This window comes from Miscanthus floridulus, chromosome 18 (assembly GCF_019320115.1).
Source record: "Miscanthus floridulus cultivar M001 chromosome 18, ASM1932011v1, whole genome shotgun sequence".
In the NCBI taxonomy this organism is placed as follows: Eukaryota; Viridiplantae; Streptophyta; class Magnoliopsida; order Poales; family Poaceae; genus Miscanthus; species Miscanthus floridulus.
Window position 1 is genome coordinate 122,659,956 of NC_089597.1, and position 23,852 is coordinate 122,683,807.

General features: G+C 42.5%; 1 long non-coding RNA gene across 1 annotated transcript; it reads left to right on the forward strand.

Moving 5' to 3' along the window:
- Positions 1-8,111: 8,111 nt before the first annotated feature.
- Positions 8,112-8,877, forward strand: LOC136523878 (uncharacterized). The gene is made up of 2 exons (XR_010776168.1): positions 8,112-8,344; positions 8,588-8,877. It is a non-coding gene; the product is annotated as an uncharacterized lncRNA (long non-coding RNA).
- The last annotated feature ends 14,975 nt before the right edge of the window (positions 8,878-23,852 follow it).

Genomic DNA, 23,852 nt, shown 5'->3' on the forward strand with positions numbered 1-23,852 from the left:
TTATTCATTGGTTTGGACTTCAAATGTTAAGTTCCCTAGCTAATAAGTGGAGTAAAAATATGAACAATAACCCACTACTAGTTTGCCATCTTCCTTCCTAGATGCAATCATCAATAAGCAAAAACTATTTCATATTTACACAAAGGAAACGCTTGAATACTGCATACTTGTTCGTCCTAGCTGAACAAAATTATACATTGCAGCCATATTATTGGGTCACATGGTATTTCTAACCTATAGTGGACAAAATTATACAAGAGCAATATAGAGCACTCTTAAATGGATGTAGCACTCAGATGTAACACATGACAGCAAGTGAAGGCAACATGAGTAACGATGAGTGACATCTATGTACCAGTCATGTAACTGTATCAACCACAAGATTGTATAAGACAGATACCTGACTATGACTGGACAACACAAAACATAGTACTGTATCATACATCTTTAAATAAGGCAGATTACATATCCCGGGCATGTAACTGTGTTCAGCCAAAGGAATAAGGCAGACACCTGAGCAGAGAGCCAGAGACCTTATCTGTCTCAGTATGCTCATGTGAGTTACAGCCTTACAGGAGCTACTTCGTCAAGTGCAATAGTATCTACATGAGCTTGAGAGGAGCATGGAGAAGGTTTTGCATACATGAATAACTATTTTTTTGAACAGTTGCAGGGACACAAAATCTGATTTCCTTTTGCTGAATTACTAAAGGCAAACTCTAAAAACATATCCACTCCTTCTCTATACACAAGGGTTTGCCTACAAATGATGATCAAGATATCAGACCAAACACCCTATGCATGCAGATTCTAGTATATGGTCATAGGTTTATTATGTACCTAGGCTGATCCATCCATGTTTTATCCATGACGCACCTTTTACAAAAAGCAGTGTCAAAATAGTGAAATATTACTCCAGTATTTCAGTTCAAGTTTATTAATGTTGACTCATAGATATTAACTCTTTTGGTTCAGTTTTGTAGAATGTATTTTAAAGTTTTGGTTAAGATCAGTATTACCTTAGAGTAGAATTTACTTTTGAGTAGAGTCTGTTAGCTTTTTCTTCACTGGCTTTGTGTAGCTAATGCAGACTCTGATCAAATAGATAAGCACTATCACTCACATTAACACATATCAGGAATGCACTCTCATGGACAATTGTTTCCTGGAGAGTTCAACAAATCCACTTGAAGTTTTTGACTTCCTGATAAGTGATAGCAACCAGTCAGATAGAACATATCAAGATAACTGAAAGTTCAGGACTCATATTGTGCAACCTAATGATTTGGTTTTGTTTGCATACAAGTATAAAGATCTGGATTTTTTTTGTTTAGTTTTGACACTATATGGCCTTCCAAAAGCTTAACTTATCCCAGAACTATTTTTTCATTAATTTGCAAACAGAGTAGCACTACAATTTTGCAAAGGTCTATCTGGATGAAAAACTATGGCTTGTCGAACTGCAGTTTTTTGGTTTTCCCTCTGTCCATAACTGAATTATTCTACTGGAGTTCTGAAACCTGACTATACCAACAATAGCTTAGAAAGTTCTGAGATATGTATCGGCACGAGGAAGACACTATCTTCTGGCCTTTGATTGAGAAAGGGAGAATGTGAGAAGCATGAGAGATCAGATTGCCTGCATCTCATTTCACAAATTCTCATTTAAGTTTTGGTTCGTTTTGTATATTCTAGGTTCAGTATTAAGGAGGACTCACCACTAAAGGCAACAGATTTTGGTTTGTCAGATTTCATTAAGCCAGGTAGCTACTTGGGGTCATCTGAATCTGTTTGGAACCTGATAGGGCAAGTCTGCAGTTTAGCTGACCATTTTGTTTTCTAATGCATGCTTTTAGGGAAGAAGTTCCATGACATTTTTGGAACTGCCTTACTATGTCGCACCAGAAGTACTAAAACGACGGTGGTCAGATATTTGGAGCAGAGTTATAACATACATTTTGCTCAGTGGGAGGCGGCCTTTTTGGGATAAGACCAAAGACGGTATATTCAAGGAGGTAAGTGAATGGTTTTTGCATACCATGTGCTTAGATGTAAAATATGCTTTGGTTAGAGTGTCGTACCAGGGACCAGCGCTTTCAGTGTGTTGATACTGTTTTCTACAATTTGTTTCTACAGCATATAGCAGTGTGTTACCTTGTTAACTATTTCTGTGCCAAACTATTTGTCAGTGTCAGCACTCAGACTATTTTGAACACTGTAAACCTATTTTGGTCAGGTTATCCTTCAGTGATTTCTGTACTAGCTACCAGGCACCACCGGAATGCTAAACAATTGTCCAAATTAAATCAATTTCACCACACTTGATGCTAAAAAATTATCTCACCACAAGCCATCAATAAGAACTATAGGTGAAATTTAGTCCAGTTTTAAGAAATCAAATCATCACATCACAGATCACACACAACCTGCAATTCTAAGCCAAATGCAGAGACAAAGTTCATAAGAAAAGGAAAGCATACCAATCAAGCAATGACAGTAGAAGATCTTGATTGTGTTGTGTACAAGATGTTGAATCCTACTGGTTCCTCTGCAAAATCAACTAAGGCAGTAAACATCACATCTAAATTGATTCTCCAAAGAGGGGAAGAGATGGCGGGCAAGAGAAGCAACCCAAACCTTGAATCTTTGTAGCCTTTCTCACCTTTGTCTACTCCATTCTGCAACCAAGAAAAAAAATACAAAAAAAGTAAGCTGTGCCGAAACCCTAGCACGCAGGGGAATGGGGATGAGAGGAAGGGGATGCGGAGATGACGCACTTGGATGCGGAGGGGAATAGGGATGCAGCGGCGGCACCGCTCTTGCTGGCAGGCGGTGGGCTAGGGTGACGGCGGGCTGGGGCGACGGGGGGCTAGGGCGGCGCCGTCCGTTGGATTCGACGGTGGGGGCCTACTGCTGTAGGCTGCGGGGCACCGCTCTTGTAGGCTACGGTGGGGATGACTTCGGCGCCGGTGGGATTGGGAGGTGGCGATTTGGGCGGCGGGATTGGGAGGCGGCGCTGGCGGGATTGGGAGGCGGCGATTTGGGCGTCAGGGGTGCCGGGTACTAGCCTCTGGCAGCGGCTCCTTGTGGCGCCTGGCAGCGAAGCACTGCTGGCAGCGCCCGATGGCGGAGCTATGGTGGCGGCGGAGCTGTGGTGGCGCGCGGTGCCTGCGTGAGTGGAAAGGGGAAGGGAGCAAGAGACATACTACGAAGGGTTGGCACAAAAGTGGCCTCACGTTTTCTCGATAAAAAAAATGTTTAGCCTTTTAGCTCCCGCGCACAATACTGTTTTGGCGCGCGGTCTCCCGCCCACCGCGCGTACCCCTTCGCCGACACTTCGACAGTGGTTTAGGTAGGCTAGGACGACACTTTTTTGGTCTAAAAACTTTCGCCGACACTTTATGTGTTGGAAGGAGAAACACCGACGTATAAGTTGTAGCCTTATATTACTATTGCCGACACTTTAAGTGACGCTAAAAAGGTAAAGAATTGCCAACACATTACTTGTTGGGAAAACCCTCGATTTACCAACACATGATTGTAGGGAAAAGTGGATCATGGTGTAGTGCCTGTCATGCCATAGGTGCAGCTGCATGGAGTCGCCGTCATCTGACCCTGGCTGGTTCCTGGTTTCCGCGCGCTTCTAGACCAGCCCTTCACTGTCTACTCGTCCTACAGCCTGCACGCGCCCAAGCTGCAGGTCTTCACTGGCGCTGCGTCTGCGCCGATGAGGTGCGCGTTGAGGGCGTTGGGCGCCTGTCGGAAGTCACGGTGGAGATCGCTGCAGGACGGATGCCCAAGACATAGGAAGAGAAACGAAGCTTCTTCTCGGTGGAACACCGTGACAGCACATGATTTTTTTAAATAATATTTTTTTAATGATTAATTGCAAATCTGGAATGTGAACTAAGTGCTTACTATTTTTATTTAAGTAAAAGTGAGAGAGGACATGTATCCTGAGCACTTGTTCCATTTCTTTGGCTTTGGTAAAGAGTGCAGAAAGTGATCTACAGTTTGAAGAAGGCAAATTAAACAATAGTCTGATGCCAGAAATAAACCCAATAAAAATGACAATCTGTCTAAAAAAAAAGGCACTCTTGCATCTGACATTCCGCAGCTTATAGATGCATCATGCATCATTATTTGCAGGCAAGGAATGGAGAACATATTGTATCACCCACTACATATACAAAGTGTCCAACTGCGTTGTGATACCCGTACTGTTTGAATGTAATGCCCTAGCTCTGTGTCGAAATTTGAAAGACAGAAAGCCAGATAAATGCACATTTGGACAAAACGAAACTGTAACTATTGTCAGTTACCTTTTAATTTGACGGTCTTCTTCCTTCAAGTAGCGCAGAAGAAAAAACCAACAACCAAAGGAGCAATGTAAGTCAACACTGCACCGCAATATCTGTTCTAGAAGAGAAGATAGAAGTAGGTCATCAAAATGAAAACCTGCAAGTTATTCAGTTACTGGTTTTGCTTAGGTAGCTAAGTAGATAATGTCTGACAGAAGAGTAGAACTGAGGCACATGATGGTGTTTGAATGAGCCATCTTGTGTGCATTTTAGACTAAAACTAGCTTGAACTGCTTCATGAAGCTTAGAGCCTTAGAGATGTAACTTTGCCAAACAAAGCTTTATGTATTTAGTGTGGAAAGTTTTGTACCAGCACATGTTTCCAGCCACTGCAATGGCTGGATGTGCTCCAGAATGTGAACTAAGTGCTTGCTATTTGATTTAAGTAAACCTCAGAGAGGAGATAATAGAGACAGCAAAGAGCTTATCTACTGTTTCAAGAAAACAAATTAAACAACAGTGCGGTGCTGGAAGTAAACCCAATGAAATTGACAAGTATCTGTCTAGTTTCAGAGTATCTTTATGAAAAAGAAGCACTCTAGTTCTGATGTCCAACACTCCTGCTGCTTACATATGTAACATTGCAACATGACATGCAATGCAAGCAAGGAAGGGGAAGGAAGGGAGTTTATATTGCATTTCTGTCTCTTGATTTGGTTTAATGAAGGAACCAGAGGAAATGAAGGACAAAATCTGTCAAAGCTGCAAGAGTTTCCTTTTTGTTGACAAAGACCTTAAAATAAAATCCTTTGATAACCAGCATTAGCAGGTTAATTAGACAGTTAATATATTATTAACCATTTTAATTACATTAGCTCCTATAAAATTTATGGCTAAGATTTGTTTCAAGTAGGTAGAGGAGAGTGCCTTAAAAGAACCCACTACATATACAAGGTGTCCAAACTTTTGTAATTCCCGAACTGTAAGCATGTAATGCCCTATCCCTATGAGTGTACAAATTTGGAAGACAGAAAGACAGCTGAAAGCACATTTGGACAAAATGAAATTGTAGCTGTTGTTAGTGATTTTAAATTTGATAGCCTTCCTTCGAGTAGCACAGAAGGGAAAGATCAATAGCCAAAGCGGCAATGTATTTCAGTGCACATCCTGGACAAAAAAAGGCACTCTAGATCAATACCACAGTTAGCCTTGGTTGAGAGTCATCAATGTTAGATTCCATAACGTCCTCCACAAATAACACAGAGGTAGGGATAGAGATCAAATAGAGTAATGCCAATCACTGCAAATGCATTAATATTTGCAAAATAGCAACCACAAAAACAGCTTTACAAGCATACAGATCAAAGAAGGAACTTCAATCGTATTACCCATCAACTATGTTCTCACAAGTTGCCAAAATAGTGCAATAGAGAACTATATCAACAAGGGTAGTAGTACAAGCACTGCAGCAGAAGAGAATTTTCTGGCTTGATCCCAGGAACCATATCAGATTATCAGTACATGAACAAGACAGCAGAAGTTGCTGGCTCCTGGGGATGTTCCTTCTTCACCAGGGACTTGGGCCATAATTAGTGTTGTGATTTATTTATCGGGCCGTGTGGCCGTCCTGACCAACCAAATCTAATTAAAACAGTCGCATTCAATCGCAGCATTTCTTTAAACCAGTACAACTAGTAGCACGAAACCGAGACAGCAACAAGGAATCTCCCAAGAAAAACGCAGACAATTAAAAAAATTGAGACCCACGAAGAACAGAATCAACAGAAACCAAAGGCTCCAAACAGCGCCCAAATCGTCTGAACCTTGTGCCTTCCCACGAGTTAATTACCCGATAAAGCCCGATGGTGGCGCCGCCGCCACAGACTGACTAGAACGGCGGAAACTGACGCCCTGGACACGAACCAACAGAGCGCACAAAAAAGGGAGGCAACGAGAACGAAGGAGGCGAGAGAAGTCAGAAGCAGCAGAACGCCACAACCACAAGCACCGCACCGCAGGGCATCTATTGTAGGCAGCTACCCCGCTCGAATCCTGCCTACCAAGGCACTCATCACAAGGCAATTCCGAAGGACCACCAACACCAGGTCGCCCCCCGCGCGCGGCGCGCCCTCACTGGCTGAGCGCGCCGCCGCCGCCCTCCGACACGGCGGGCGAGTCGGAGACGCCGGAGGACTCGTGCGACGCCGACGCCGACGCCTCCACCCCGCACGCGCGGACCTCGTCGATCATCTTCACCACGTGCACGATCTTGGGCCGCTGCTCGGGCGCCGCCGCAGCGCAGCTCAGCGCCAGCTGCAGCATCGCCACCATCTCCTCCTCGGTGCCCTTGTCCTTCATCAGCTCCAGGTCGAACACCTCCGACGTCCACCTACCTCCCGCACCACGGACTGCACTCACCGGAGCAGCTCCACCACCACGCCGCCGTTGGGGAGCTCGCTCCGGAGGTACCGACCCGTCAGGAGCTCCAGGAGCACCACGCCCAGCGCGTACACGTCGCCCTAGGAATTAATTTATTGTATTTCTAGGAAAAAAAATTTCGTATAAGTCAAATTTGAACTGTAGGTGATTCAAATAATAGAATAAAATGAGTAGAAAAATTATATTCATGTTATTGAGTCCAGCGTGAGGCATCACTCGAGACATGAAAAGAATTTTCGAACATTTTGTTCTGGAAACACGACTAGGAAAGTATGGCCAAATGATTTTTAAATTCTAAAAAAAGCAAACGAAGTCCGAAAATCATGAGATTTGTCATGATGTGATGATATCATACGTGGAAGGCTGTGGTAAAAAATTGAGAAAGTTTCGCACAATTTATCACGTACGATGTTTACAAACCGAAGCATCACAGAAGAACAATCGTAGTGTTGAGAAGGAATCGGTACGATTTGAAGTCAAAGTGACGATCGAATTGTGGTTTGACTTCAAAACTTTTTATATAGGCAATAGAGAACATACATTGTTTCATGTGAAATTTTGAAATTTTTTTGGATCCGTTTGATAATTTTAATTTATTAAGTGCAATTATAGAATTTTAATTGATATAAATTAAATTTGAGTTGTAACTGCATAAAATAATGGAATCATATTCGTAGAACAATTATATATATATTATTGAGTCAATTTGACAAGGTATTTTTAAAGTACATCGAACAAAAAAGGAAAAACACGTTATGGAAAACAAGGAAATAAAAAAATAAATAATATATTTGCCGAGTACCCCAAACCCTAGACACTCGGCAAAGATTAGTTTGCCGAGTGTTGTGATCTGACACTCGGCAAAGTCTGTCCTCGATACAACACTTGGCAAACTGGGCACGTTATAAAAGCACCCGGTCGCCGCCCCCTCTCTCCCACCGCCCCCTCCCTCTCTCGGCATCGCCGCCCCCTCCCTTCCCTCCTCTCCCACTCCCGGCGCCGCCCCCTCCCCTCCTTCCCCTCCCTCTCCCGGCGCCACCACGGCGGGCAGTGCGGCTCTCTCCGGCGGGCGGTGGAGCTCTCTCTCTCGCGCGCGCCGGAGGCCGGATCCCAGCGGGAGAGGGCAGATCTCGGTGGCCGGAGGCCGGATCCGGTGGGAGAGGGCGGACGTGGTGGTGGCGACAGTGGTGGCGGCATTGTAGGCCAGAGAGGCGACTGTGGTGGCGGCAGCATTGGTGGTGACAGTGCAGACCCAGGAAGCGGTGGCGCAAGAGGATGAGGCCGAGACGGTTGTGGCCACCTTCGCCATCCACTACCGCGTTCTTGTCGCCGTCATCGTGTCACGGACCATGCGATGCACAAGGTTATTTTCCTGTGCTTGCTTCTCTGTCCTTCTAGTGCATGAACTCTAGATGTTTGATGAAATGCCAGTTCATGCCCATAAATTCATTGCACCTTCTTTAACTTTAAGTATATGTAGCTAGCAATTTAGCATTCGCTTAAGAGAGAATCTTTCATTCAACAGTTAGTGGAGGGCGATGCTAATTGTTTCTGACTTTTGCAAGCTTACGGACTAGCTCCAATTTTACACTTCTTTTTGCACGGTGAGGATACATGTTCCTATTCAGACATAAAGTTCAGAGTTAGCATAAACAATAGTTTCATTTATTTATCCATATAAGCTTCTAGATGATCTTGACACTTTCGGCAGTGTGCATCCTGCTTCTGAATTTTACAAGTAGGTTTGTATTAATTTATTGGACCATATAAGCAAGTTTTCTTACGATTTTACACTTACTGCTGCCACCTTTCCCAGCAGTTCATAACCTCTTGGTTGATGTGTGCAGGGCTGCAGGTACCTGTGATGGCTGCTACCTGCTAGTGCTTGTGCTTTAGGTGTTTCACTTAACTGGTTTTGCCCAATGCACATATGTACTCAAGCATTACGTCAGTTTTTTTTACACGACTCCCTGTATTATAAATATTATTATGACATATATTTGTTGGTGTCCTAATTAGTTTTCCAGGAACCTATAGTGGTTGCTTAACTGGTGACATATCCTATACATCTGGATCAATGTACTGAAGTTACTAGTGCTATATTCACCCTAATCAGGTTTATAATTCCTGGAAGCAATATAGAGAGAGTTGCCAGATGTTAAATGTCGGATGCTTTTTATATTTTCTGAAGCTCTTATATTCTCCTACACACACATAGGTTAGGCAACATTGTATGAAGTAACATATAGGCTTTAGTGTCTTAGGAGTATGCTTCTTTCTAATTCCACCTTTTTTACTTTGTGCAACACTGCAAATCAAGACCTGAGTTACAAAACTGATTTTTATTGTACAGTTCTCTAAGTATGCACTATCATCATTCAAGTTAGATCATGGTATGCAGAGATAGCACCTGCCTTGATGTTGGTCTTTATTTTTTTGTATGCCATTGTTGATAAAAAAACAGAGATACCCTGTTATGCTTAAGTAAGATGAAAGTGACATGTAAGATAACTCTGTGCACTTCATTTTTGCTCTTAGTTGACCTGTACATGTCTGATGTTCATGCTGTTTTGTCTTCTCTATTTTAAGTGCCTACTAGGTGTAATATTATTAAATTATTTTTGTAGTCAACAATCTATAGGCAACAGATAGAGCACACTGGTGTTTCTAATCTTTACTTGGTTTAGTCCTTGTCATTAATCATTACTTGGTTTCTAATCTTGTTTGGACATTTAGCTATATTCTCTTGCTAGTGTTTCTGTCAACCTGCTAGTAGCATCAATATTTACTTGGTTCAGCTACAGGTTTGCATTATCATTCAGAAGTCATTGTGTGTATTCAATTTATGAGCCATGCCATTTTCATACTACAGTAAAAAGATCAATGCTTGCCTTTCAAAATTTATGAGCAAGTCTGTAGCTTTGGTTAATTTCTTTGAAACTCATGGAGAATATACAACAACGTTTACATATCTGATTTTCTTACTAAAAAATTGTAATGTGTTCAAGTAAGGTGACTGCCATGCCTACTCTCATTTATTTGGAATAAGTGGATCCTTCCTATTCTAGTTATTGTGCTTAGCTGCTTGCACATCAGTTTTTTGTTCAATGCACATCAGTTGGCTGCTAGAGTAAGGAATTATAGTACCCTGAATTATATTTATTTTCTGTCATTGCTTTTTGAGTACTTTCAGTTTCTATGTCCATGTGGTTATTATGAGAATTATGTTGCCAGGAGCATGATGTGCATGCAGATATGGTGTACTAAGAGTGTTTTGTATGTCAGCTATTAAACTGAAATATGCTGAGAAAAAAATTATTATTTTTTTCTTTGGAAAATAGGTTTGTCGAGTGTAATTCCCAAAAACACTCGGCAAACAATAATTATATGCTGAGAAAAAAATTATTTTTCTCTTTGGAAAATAGGTTTGCCGAGTGTAATTCCCAAAAACACTCGGCAAACAATAATCCTTTGCCGAGTGTATTTTGGAAAAACACTCGGCAAACCACTTTTTTTGTCGAGTGTCAAATTTGACACTCGGCAAACTATTTGCCGAGTGCGCGATAAAAAACACTCGGCAAATAGCTGTTTACCGACACTATAAATGTCGTGTGCTGTTTGCCGAGTGTTACACTCGGCAAAACCTTTGCCGAGTATTTTTTTGTCTTTATCAAGTGCCTGTGGCACACGGCAAAGTCACTATTTCTAGCAGTAGTGATCGGGTTCCACGAAGGCAACTACAGCCGTTTACCTGTCTCAGTCTGTTATCCTTATATATGTGCGTCTGATAAGGGCTCTCTCAGATAGATAGTGACATAAAAAACTAGAATACCAAATCGTTGGCCCCATCTGTACACCTTCATCGTTTATTCTTTTCTTTTATTTTCTTTTTAGTCTATTTGGGGTTTATGGATAACTCAGCTTGCATCCCTACTTGTCTCTTCATTCTACAAAACAGTTCATATCGTCTATTCTGGCATCACAATAATCTGAATATAAATATTTTGCCGCATAGCATTCATTAACAGTTTAAATTTTAAATACGATAATTCAAATCTATTTATTTATTGCAAGTCATAATTTTTTAACATTAAAACATAGTCAAAATGATCTTAAATTATTGGATTAACTGCAAGCATACAATTTGTTCAAATATTTGGTCACCTATTTAAGAGAGAGACCTTTTTATCTAAAAGTATATATGTTGCCACGTAGAATTAAAGATATGGGAGGCCCGTCCTCAAATTTGAGAGAGATGGTAGAGATATATAGGAGTGTAGATTGGGGAGCTGCATAGATGATGATGCCATCAGATTGTTGTTTTGTACAAATGAGACGAGAAAACAGATCTCTGAGTGCCTGAGACACTGGTAGAGAACAGAGCTTTACTCCCGGTGGGGAACCCCCTCTAGTCCCGGTTCCCCGCCCGGGAGCAAGCATCCGGGACTAAAGGGGGTCCTTTAGTCCCGGGTCAGGAACCGGGACTAAAGGAGGACCTTTAGTCCCGGTTCGTATTACCAACCGGGACTAAAGGTGCCTCGATGGCCGGCACCTTTAGTCCCGGTTGGTAATACGAACCGGGACTAAAGGTTTTATTCCTTTTTTCTTTTCTTTTCAAAATAGGTTTTCGAAGTCAATATTGTACGCTGCTAATTATACATTTATACGCGTGTATAGTATGTTTCGGTTCAAGCACAATGAACGTATTAAATCACACAATTCAAGCATAGAATATATATATATATATATATATATATATATATATATGCATGCATGCATCATATATATATTTACATGCATGCATGCATATATATGTGTATTTTATATTATATTATTTCATGTGCATATATTACAAAAAGATTGCATTACAGTTGTTGTGATATAACAAGTTTCCTCTCATCCTCTAGCTTGGCTTCCATGGCAGTGTTGGGTCGAAGTAGAACTCGCCCTTGGAATCGATGACCTGCTCATTAAAAAATCCAGCTATAGACTCTTGAATTGCTTTGATTTGGTCTTGCCGTATGACCTTTTCCTCCAACCATCGAGTCTACAGGTTTGAATTAAAGGAAAATAAATTAATATATGTACATATATATATATATAAAGACATAGTAACACAATCAATAATAATAATTAAATGAATATATAGTGTATTTTTAACGTACTTTGAGTCTCTCTGTCGGAGTTCTTTGGGAGACCACCTTGATAAACTTGCAAACATAGTAACCATAGTAGTTGTTCCCCTGTTCCTGCCTCAGACACCACTTTACGAGAAAAAGATTTGTCATCCAATCTGGTGATCCGGTGAAAGCTATATGTTTAATTAATAAAGATGATGCGATTCAGGGGACTTACTTTCAAAGGGATTACATTCAGTGGCGCTTTGCATTTTTCCATGTGTTGCTTCTCAATAAAGGTTTTCCAAACACTGCCCAATAAAAAATTTACCACGTCATCAGATATAGTTAATCATCATGTTTGTGTGTATATATAGTTGCTAGAGATCCCGAAATTACCTCTGGATAATATCTATCATATCTTGGTAGTCTTGTTGTGGTTTTCTCATCGAGTCATAGATTATCAAGTGACTTTTCACCAGATCGATGTCCATCAATATCCAGTGATTGTTGCATGTGTTTATAGGATATAACGCATAACACTCATTAATTAACTAGAATCAACATATGAGCCATTAAGGATGATCGACATGATTAACACTCACTTGAAGTTATAGGGAAAGAGTATATCCTTCTTGTGGCGTTGGTTCACTAAGAAGTTCATGAGGTTACTCTCTGACTCAGACTTCCAATTAGTCTTTGGAGTAATTGGATCTTTGAATACTATATGGGGATCAACAAAACCAATTTCATTGCAGCCTTCCTTTCTGAGCTCTGTCATTGTAAATCTACATATATATAGTACTTGTTAGGATAATTTATATGCATATACACACATATGATGAGTTTAATAATAGATCGAAAGAATTATTACTTACAGGCAATAGCAGCTAATGATAACTTTGTCCAGAGAGGTCAGGTGGCATAGTTGATGAAATTCTGCAAAGTCAACATACATAACATCATCGCAATGGAACCAATGTTCGTCTCTAATTCTGACACCAACGCAGAAGTCTCCACTGGTAGACGCCTGCATGTACCACTTGTTTAGCAGGTACATTTGCGTCCCCAGATCAGATAAGGCTTGAGGGTTGTATAGACTCTGGCCTAGTACAAATTTTTTCTTCCAAATATCAACCTCCGCCGCACTCTCAATGTTTCCATCACCAAACATCTGGTAAAGGTCGAGACTAGTCTCATCAATAAATTCACCAAGGTGATCCAAATCGACATCCGGAGGTATGTTTGCCTGATGCATTAATCCTAAATTCGAACCATATTCATTACCAACAACTAGCGGGGGGACTGATTGGTGCGCTTGTTGTCCGAGTTAGGCAACTCCTTTCCCTGCCCGCTTCTTTTTCTGTGCCACCTCAATTGACTTGGTGAGAGTGCGGTCATAGTCCGATAACGTTGATTTGGACGGCTTACGAGATTCCTGCTGTTGTTGCTGGTAAGAAGTCACCTTTTTTCTTAGAATATCTAGAGCTACGAAGAAGTACGGTTTCTCCAGGTTTCTCCTTGCTTCTTGATTCTTTTTAAGTTTGTCATAGAATCTAGACATATCTTTTTTATATGCATCAGTTCCTTCTTCCTTCTCTTCAGATATTATTTTGGGAATAGCCCTTGGTTTCATGGTGGATTTCTTTGCAGGCGGGGACTGGTTCTTCGTTTGAGGGGCTGGCCTCTTGCTAGGCTTCTTGGTAGGCGGGGACGGGGGAGGCGTTGGAGACCTCCTTGGAGGTGTTGGCAGCGGCGTTGGAGACCTCCTTGGAGGTGGCGGCTGCGGCGTTGGAGACCTCCTTAGAGATGGTGTGGATGCAGCCTCACCTTCCAACACAATGTCATCGTACAGAGCACTATGATGATCTGGCGATTGAACAATTGGATTTAGGTTGGGGGAGGATCTGCTACAAAAAAAGGAATGACATATTATTATGAGCAGATTGTTAATTATTTAAGCCAATACAAATTAATGATGTAGTGTTTTCATCCGCACGTACCTATGGTGAGGTAGTTCAGGAGGAGGTGGATCCGACATCCCTGGAATGATGATGTAGCGCTTGCGCCATAGAATGAATGTCTTCTCCGCTTCTCCTAGAGTCTTCTCGTCATCACCTCTAGGAATGTCAAGAGGCAAATCACTAAAACCTTTTTCAGCTTTATCTACCGAGATGGTAGCATATCCTTCTTAGATTATATTCCCATGAATCCTTGGTGTCTTGGTTCAGTCGATAGGATTAACAAGACCGATAGCCACCTTGATTGTGGAATTCTCCTTCAGAATGTGTAGCTCACACGTTGTACAAGGTTCAGTGACGTCATCCACAGGGAAGCGCAGTCCTGTGTCCCCTTGATTTGGTATCTCCGTGGAAGCGCAGCTGCTTTTTAACTGAACAGATTGGCTAATGTTGATTCCTGCCTCTGATGCCTGCTTGCTTGCACTCACTGCTATTTGCACTTGCCTTCTGATTTCCTCCTGCATTCTCGCTTCAAGGTTTTTTTCCCACTCCTGTGCTTCATGCACCGCTTCCTCCAACCTCTGGAGCCGCTGTGCCTCTTCTTCCTTCTTCCTCTAGCGACTTCTGTAGGAAGGTCTATCCTGAGGGAATTCATGCTCCCACGAGACACTTCCTTTGCCTCTAGTTCGGCCACCATGTTCAATAGTCCCGATGGCGTATGTCAGCTCATCCTTCTCTCTATTGGGCCTGAACGCACCACTAGCAGTAGCTCTCTGAGCATAAAACAATCTTTCTGCTGCTTCTTGCAGTCTTGCGCCATAAACGCACTTCCCTGTCTCCTGGTCTAGTGTTCCCCCATGACCGAAAAACCAATTCTTTGCACGTTCTCCCCACTCGAGTGATTCTAGTCTGATACCCTTGGCAAGAAGGTCTGCTTCCATTTTGTTCCACTTCTTAATGGCAGTTGGGTAGCCACCTGATCCCAAGTTATGGTGGTATGTCTTCTGTTGGGCATTACGTTGGTTCTTTATCACCCGACTCACACCCTCTTCCGAAGTTTTATACTGTACAAACTCATCCCAATAGGGCCTCTGCTTTGAGATCGGGCCTGGGACAGTAAAATCTGGTGCTATGTTCTTCTTGACATACGTCGTGTATAGGTGTTTCTTCCAAGTCTGAAACTGGGTGGCCATCTTCTTCATTGCCCAATCCCTAACTCGCTCCTTCAATTCATCACCATCTATTATATCATCATAACCATCTGTTTGGAGCGTGAAATGTACCAAGACATCTTTCCAAATTAATGTCTTGTCACGATCGGAGACAAAACTGATATGAGGAGCATTGGTCTTCTTCTTCCATTCACGGGTACTAATCGGGAGCCAGTCCCGTACAAGGTAACCACAGTGGTGCACAAATTTCATTTTATTCGGCCCCCCCGGTTCTCCTGTATCCACATTGAACTCTGAGATGATGAAGCGGCCCTCCAATGGCTTTTTGGGACCTCGAACATTTTTACTCTTCGTTGTAGTTGTTGATGTCGATCAGAGGGCTACAAAACATAAACATTATTTTTAATGTCATGAGCACACATAAGACATATGATAATATATATAGCTAATAATAAAAAATATATACTTGGCCAATATGTTGTTGCTCATTTTGTTCAAGAGCTAAGTACTGACTCCCGTCATCTGCATCCTCTTGCACGTTATTTTTAGCACCATCATCACCGGCAACTTGAGTGCTAGTGTTGATCAAATTCATCATCAACTCCTCCTCATCCATGTTTCTCGGGTCGGCCATCTAGCTTCAAAAAACAAAACCAATATATAGTACGTCAAATCTTTGCTTACATGCGTAAAATCTATGAACAATATGCATTATTAAATCTTGCCCCTCGGTCACGGACGCAGTTTGCCCGGACGCAATTCACCACACTAGGGCGAACTGCGTCGGTACTAGGGCGAATTAGGGCTATACATAAACGGCCGAGGGCGAATTGCGTCGGTGACTAGGGCGAACCACGTCGGTGACATCAACAGCGCGGTTCGCCCTGGTGTGATTGTTTAGCATTAACGATAACGATAATACGAATGTTGATCAACTAGGCCACGAGAGAGGGCGGTGTGACAAGAGTGGCGGTGCTCCACTCCGCCGTATATATGTCTGTACACATGGGTGAACAAGGGCGGCGGTGCTCCGCCGTATACATAGAAACGCATGGGCGAACGAGGGCGGCGGTGCTCCATGACGTATATATACATGCATATGTATACAAATGACATATATATACGTGTCGGCGTGGTGGCCGGTGTGCTGACGACGACGACGTGAGGCGGGCCGGTGTGCTGACGACGACAACATGAGGCGGGCCGGGGCGGTGTCGGTGCGTGATGTTGTGAACCATGTAGTCATTCATCATATGAGAAAATTCTATGCTGATAATGTAAGTATAAGTCATTATGAAATGTAAGTATATGTGTCTTATTGCTAATATAACCATTACTATTTCCGAAATGATAAGAATTTATCTTCTTTTTGGACTTTTCTTTCTTGTGGCCCAAATTGTCTTTAGCCATGCATGCAAGTCCAACCAAAACTGCTTACATCATCACATGTGATATTTTTTATAAACTAAAAAACGCTTAGTTTACAAACTGGGTATCCAAATTGAGTTCCTATTTGACCATTATATATCCTACAACAAATCCTTCAAAAAAAAGACCCTACATGAATGTACTTTCAAAAGAGAAATGTTTTCAGTTTAGGAGAACAAATTTCTACGTTTCAGATCTATTCGGTATCACAGCAAGAATGTACATTTTAAAATTGAATTTCAAAAACTAAAAAATTTAAAGCATAATTTTGGGGCCATATACTATTTTAATTGAAAATATCATCAAGTAAAGGTTGTACATGTCTTCTAGCTCAACAACTTCAATAGAAAGTTCTTAATCTAACTTGAAAGGGTTATGAACTTCATTGCGCTGTATTTCTTTTTGAGACCGGTCACATTATTACCAACTATGTCTACAAATCGAGTAAAGGTTGTACGCTTAATTTGCCGTTTTCATTGGTGTCGCTGGATGACACGCGTCGGTTACGCGCGCTAATGACGAAGACTACGCTTGTCGTCGTCGTTAAGGAATGGCCTGGTGGCCGACAACAGCTGCTTGTGCACACTCGCGGATGACGAACTTAACATTTTTACAACACAGTACACATCCAAGCAGCGAGGTCGTATCAGCAGCAGCAGCGGCGCACGGTACACATTTTTACAACACCAAGCAGCGGCTGGCGAGGTCGTCGGCGCTAATGACGAAACACATTCAAGATCGCATTAGCAGGGAGGTCGTCGGCGCTAATGACGAAACACATTCAAGATCGCATCAGCAGCGAGGTCGTCGGCGCGCGGTACACATTTTTACAACACCAAGCAGCGGCTGGCGAGGTCATCGGTGCTAATGACGAAACACATTCAAGATCGCATCAGCAGTGAGGTCGTCGGCGCTAATGACGAAACACATTCAAGATCGCATCAGCAGCGAGGTCGTCGGCGCTAATGACGAAATTAACTTACCAAGCAGCGGCTGGCGCGCGTTGGGCCGGGGCGGGCAGCAGCAGCGAGGTCGTCGGCGCGCGGGGTGGCGTGGGGACCGCGGACGCGCACGAGGCGGTGGTGACGACCGGCGTCGGGCGGGGTGGCGGCGGCGTCCTCGGTGTGGCGTGGGCGCAGGGGAGAGGAATCGGCGAAGAACGCAAGGAAGAAGATGGCCCTGGTATATATAGGCCATACCCCTTTACTCCCGGTGCCATCCCCCCACCGGGAGTAAAGGTCATTTACCCCCGGTGCGTATTACCAACCGGGAGTAAAGGTACCTTTACTCCCGGTACATATTACCAACCGGGAGTAAAGGTATACCTTTACTCCCGGTTGGTAACACGCACCGGGAGTAAAGGGTTTTTTTTGGCGGGCCACGAAACTGTAACCCACCTTTACTCCCGGGTGGGCTTCCCACCCGGGAGTAAAGGTGGCCTGCAGTTTCGTTTCCCGCCTGTTTTAAGCAATAGTCTTGTTAAATACAATAGAAATGCAATAGTTTTTGCTAAATACATAGTAAATTAAATAAAAGGCATAAAATTATTTTATTAAAAATATGGATTTTCTTTTTCTTTATTGCACATAGGAAAAATCTATAACCTAACTTTTTTTATTTTTTGTTACAATTATAAAACATAATGTAACTAATATTTATTATTTCGTTAATGCAAAAATGTAGTGTTTAATTAAAATTATTAAAACTATTGGTTTTGGACAGGAAATTTGTTTTCACATCATTTTAACGTTAATATTTTAATTTTTCATCACTCAATATCCTAATTTACCTTTTTGAGAGAGAAATCCCACCAAATCAAACATTGATTTAATTTGAAACATAACATAATAAACATCTGAATTCACAATTATTACATAATATCTCAAACACACACTACATTAAATCACTATATCATCAAGTGGGCACAGCAGTGAACTTCTTCTTTACGTATGTCCCTTGGTTATGATCGCGTCGTAACCATGGAGTGTCCTCATCATTTACCAAGATGCTAGGGTCTTTGTTCACTTTGAATGGTGGAATTCGGTCATCCTTTTCATAATCTTCTGACATGTCCGACTTGTCCTCAATTCCCACGATGACTCTTTTCCCTGAAAGAACTATGTGGCGCTTTGGCTCTTTGGTTCAGTCATTATCGTTTTTTCCTCTTTTTAGTTTGGTAGACATATCATTGACATAGAACACCTGATTCACATCCTTGGCAAGGACGAATGGTTTGTCTTTGTACCCAATATTACTAAGGTCTACTGTTGTCATTCCATACTTGTTGTCTACTGTTACCCCGCCTCCGGTCACCTTGACCCATTGGCACTTGAACAATGGGATCTTCAAAGTAGGTGCATATTCTAGTTCCCATATTTCATCTATGCGTCCATAATATATCTGCTTATTCCCATTCGGGTCTGTGGCATCTATGCGGACACCACTATTTTGGTTGGTACTCCTTTTATCTTGGGCTACTGTGTAGAATATGTTCCCATTTATCTCGTACCCTTTGTATGTGATGATATACCATGATGGTTGCATAGCCAATAAATACAGTTGCTCATGGATGCTCTCATCACCTTGACATTTTTTTCGCAACCAACCGCCGAAAGTTTCCATGTGCTTACGCGTAATCCAAGCTTCAGTCTTCCCTGGAAACTCGGATCGTAAGAGATCCTTGTGTGTCTCAATATACGAATCTACCAAAGAGGAGTTCTATAGAACTGTGTAGTGCGCTTTATTGAAATAATCATCATCCGTACCAATATATGTTTTTCTCCCTAGTGTCCCCTTTCCGCTTAGTCTCCCTTCATGTCTCGATTCAGGAACACCAATCGAGTCAAGGTCGGGAATAAAGTCAACACAGAACTCAATGACCTCTTCTGTTCCATAGCCCTTGGCGATGCTTCCTTCTAGGCGAGCACGGTTGTGAACATATTTCTTCAGGACTCCCATGAATCTCTCTAAGGGGAACATGTTGTGTAGGAACACAGGACCGAGAGTGAAAATCTCCTTGACTAGGTGAACTAGGAGGTGTGTCATAATATCAAAGAAGGAAGGAGGGAACACCAACTCAAAGCTGACAAGACATTGAACCACATCATTCTGTAGTTTAGCTAGATCAGTTGGATCAATTGCCTTCTGAGAAATTGCATTGAGGAATGCACATAGCTTCACGGTGGCTAGACGTACATTTGGAGGTAGAATTCCTCTTAATGCAACTGGAAGTAATTGCGTCATGAGAACGTGACAGTCATGGGACTTTAAGTTACAGAATTTCTTCTCTGGCACATTTATAATACCCTTTATATTCGAGGAGAATCCAGATGGTACCTTGATGTTGTTTAAGCATTCAAACATGATTTCCTTCTCCTCTTTGCTTAGAGTGTAGCTAGCAGGACGTAAGTAATGGTGTCCATCATATGTCTTCTCTGGATGCAGGTTGTCTCTTTCTCTCAAACAACGTAGGTCCTGTCGTGCTTCAAATGCGTCCTTAGGCTTTCCATACACACCCATAAAGCCTAGCAGGTTCACACAAAGATTCTTCGTCAGGTGCATCACGTCGATCGAGCTGTGGACCTCTAGGACTTGCCAATAGGGTAGGTCCCAAAATATGGACTTCTTCTTCCACATGGGTGCGTGACCGTTAGCGTCTTTCGGAACAGGTTGGCTTCCATGTCCTTTTCCAAAGACGACTTTCACATCATTGACCATATCGAGTACATCCTCACCGGTTCGGTTGCGAGGCTTGGTCAGGTGGTCTGCCTTCCCTTTAAAATGCTTGCCTTTCTTTTTTACGGGGTGATTTGCAGGAAGAAATCGACGATGGCCAAGGTACATGACCTTTCGACATTTTTTCAAGAATACACCTCTAATATCACCGAAGCAGTGTGTGCATGCATTATATCCCTTATTTGACTGTCCTGAAAGATTACTTAGAGCAGGCCAATCATTGATTGTTACGAACAATAATGCTCGCAGATCAAAGTGTTCCTATTTGTACTCATCCCACACACGTACACCTTCTTTATTCCACAAAATGAGAAGTTCATCAATAAGTGGTCTCAGGTACACATCGATGTCATTGCCAGGTTGCTTCGGGCCTTGGATGAGCACAGGCATCATAATGAACTTCCGCTTCATGCATAACCAAGGAGGAATGTTGTAGATACTTAGAGTAACAGGCCAAGTGATATGACTACTGTTCTGCTCTTCAAAAGGATTGATACCATCTGTACTTAAAGCAAACCTTAAGTTTCTTGCGTCATTTGCAAACTCCAGGAATTCTCTGTCGATTGCTCTCCACTGGGACCCATCAGCAGGGTGTCTCAACATATTGTCTACCTTACGGTCTTCTTTGTGCCATCGCAACAATTTTGCATGTTCTTTGTTTCTGAACAGACGTTTCAAGCGTGGTATTATAGGAGCATACCACATAACCTTGGCAGGGATTTTCTTCCGCGGACGTTCGCCCTCAACATCACCAGGGTCATCTCACCTGATCTTATACCGCAACGCATGGCATACCGGGCATGCATCCAATTTCTCGTACTCTTTGCCACGGTACAGGATGCAGTCATTAGGACATGCATGTATCTTCTCTATTTCTAGCCCCATAGGACAGACAACTTGTTTTGCTTCGTAGGTAGTGGCGGGCAATTCATTGTACTTCGAAAGCATCTTCTTTTGGATTTTTAGTAACTCTCCAAATCCCTTGTCAGATACACCATTCTTTGCCTTCCATTGCAGCAATTCTAGTGTGGTTCCCAATTTTTTCTGCCCTGCATCACAAGTTGGGTACAACAATTTCTTGTGATCTTCTAGCATCCGCTCGAACTTGATCTTCTCCTTTTCACTTTCACATTCTCTTTGTGCGTCACGAATGACCTGAGAAAGATCATCAGCCGGCTCATCTTCTGCGGCTACCTCTTCTTCAGCTTCTCCCATTGTAGTATCATTGAAGCACGCACCATCGGGAATAATATCATTGTCGTCCCATTGTTCTTCTTCACCTTCTTCCATTACAACACCGGTTTCTCCGTGCTTTGTCCAACAAATATAGTTTGGCATGAAACCCGACTTGAACAAGTATGAATGAAGAGTCCTTGAGCAAGGATATTCCACCGTATTCTTACATATGGCACATGGGCAGCACATGAAACCGTCGCGTTTGTTTGCCTCGGCCGCACGTAACAAAGAATGCACGCCGTCAATGAACTCTTGGGAGCGGCGATCAGCATTATACATCCAATGACGGCTCATCTGCATTACATGACATAAATACCATATTAAAACCTAGATCATAATTAATTATTTATACAACATGCGTGCCACCACAAAAGATACAAATTTATGAAAGCATCGCTACAATGTAGATAATTCCAGCTACCACTAAAAGAACTAAAGCTAAAATACATTTCAGGAGCACAAGGATTTCGCGACCAATCTCAACTAAAACAGACAGATTCCCCGATTGTGCAACATCTTTGGGTTTCTTCGGCTGGATCACTGCCTCATTAGCCGCCGTATCTGCCTGTTGTGCAAGATATTTTTGCACGAGTTGAACATACTCTTCCTCCTAGTAGAAGCCTGAACATCGTCCACTGCCATCCCACTGAAATTAAAACAAAAAATTAGAACTTTAATCACAAGCATCATGAAAATAGGTATAAACTAACCATAATCATTAAATACGATAAAATAACTCACATTGCGATCCGGACACTTATAGAAGATACGATCCTTGTTGGGACTCTCCTTCTTCACTCGGTACTCCATCACAATCTTCGTCTCATCACGACACTTGCCGCATGGAATGAGAGGGAGGCCTGGCCTAAGTCGCTTTGGAAACCCATGAGAGGCCGAGGACCCGGAAGCAGTTGCCATCTACTCTCTATACTCATTTTTTAATACACTATAAATTTCTCCTTTTATAAACAAATAAAATTAAGAAACTATAAAATTATCTAGATCTCTATACTCATTTTTTAATACATTATAGCTCAAAAACATGTTTTAATAAATAACCATCCGTACTAGTTGACCTTGCTTACGTGATCATCTCGGCGAGCATTTCTCCACCGGACGGCACCGTACTTGGTCAAGGAAGAGCTCCGATTCTACGAGGAAGGGAACACGGTCTTCCACGACCGTTGTCGCTCTCCCTCGTAGAATCAAAGCTCCTCCTTGACGTCCGTTACCGCTCGGCAGAGAACATGCTCGCCGAGATGAACACGGTCCGCAAGTTCAACTAGTACGGATTTTCTATAATTTTCTAACTATTTTCTAAGTTTATATTTATATATATACTACGTTTGGGTATGGTGATTGACAGACTACTGTGATGATATCGGGACATATGAATAAATAATCATCCGTACTAGTTGAACTTGCTTACGTGATCATCTCGGCGAGCATTTCTCCACCGGACGGCACCGTACTTGGCCACGGAAGAGCTCCGATTCTACGAGGAAGGGAACACGGTCTTCCACGACCGTTGCCGCTCTCCCTCATAGAATCAAAGCTCCTCCTTGACGTCCGTTACCGCTCGGCAGAGAACATGCTCGCCGAGCTGAACACGGTCCGCAAGTTCAACTAGTACGGATTTGCTATAATTTTCTAACTATTTTCTAAGTTTATATTTATATATACTTTAACCTTCTTTCATGTAAATATGCAAGCTTGAAGTGATTTTGAGCTCAAATTGCTTACAAATGAAAAAAACCACAATAAAGAACCATAAATATATATAGTGAACAAAATGGCATAAGACAATGGTGAAAAATGAGAGTATGAGATTGGTAACCTTTACAACTGAAGAATCGATGGAGGAATCGAAGAAATCGACGGAGGAATCGAAGAATGGATGGAGGAACAATGGAGGGAGGGAGGAAGCAAGAACACTAGTGCAGTGAGCTTCAAAATGTGCTGAGCTCGGGCTCGGGGAGGAAGAAGGAGACGGCCGATATATAAAGGGAGAACATTTAGTCCTGGTTGGTGGATCCAACCGGGACTAAAGGTAACTTTCCAACCCCGGGCGCAGCCACGGCCCGGGAGTAGACCTTTACTCCCGGTTAGATCCACCAACCGGGAGTAAAAGTATACCTTTAGTCCCGGTTGGTGCCTCCAACCGGGACTAAAGGTCCCTGCCACCTCTGTCTGGCGCAGTAGCCGTTGGGCAGGGACCGCCACCAACCAGGACTAAAGGTATTTCTAGTCCCGGGGGCAAAAAATTCCGGGACTAGAGCCCATTTTGGCCGAGGATCAAAGGTCTGTTCTCTACTAGTGGAGAGGTTCCCTGAGGGATGCCTTTAGTTTGCAAGTATAGAAAGATTGAACTTGGGATCATGATTTACGATTGTTGTGATAACTGATAAAGACTTGGTGATCATATTATATCATATGCACTCCTTCCTTCCGATTCTATCATTC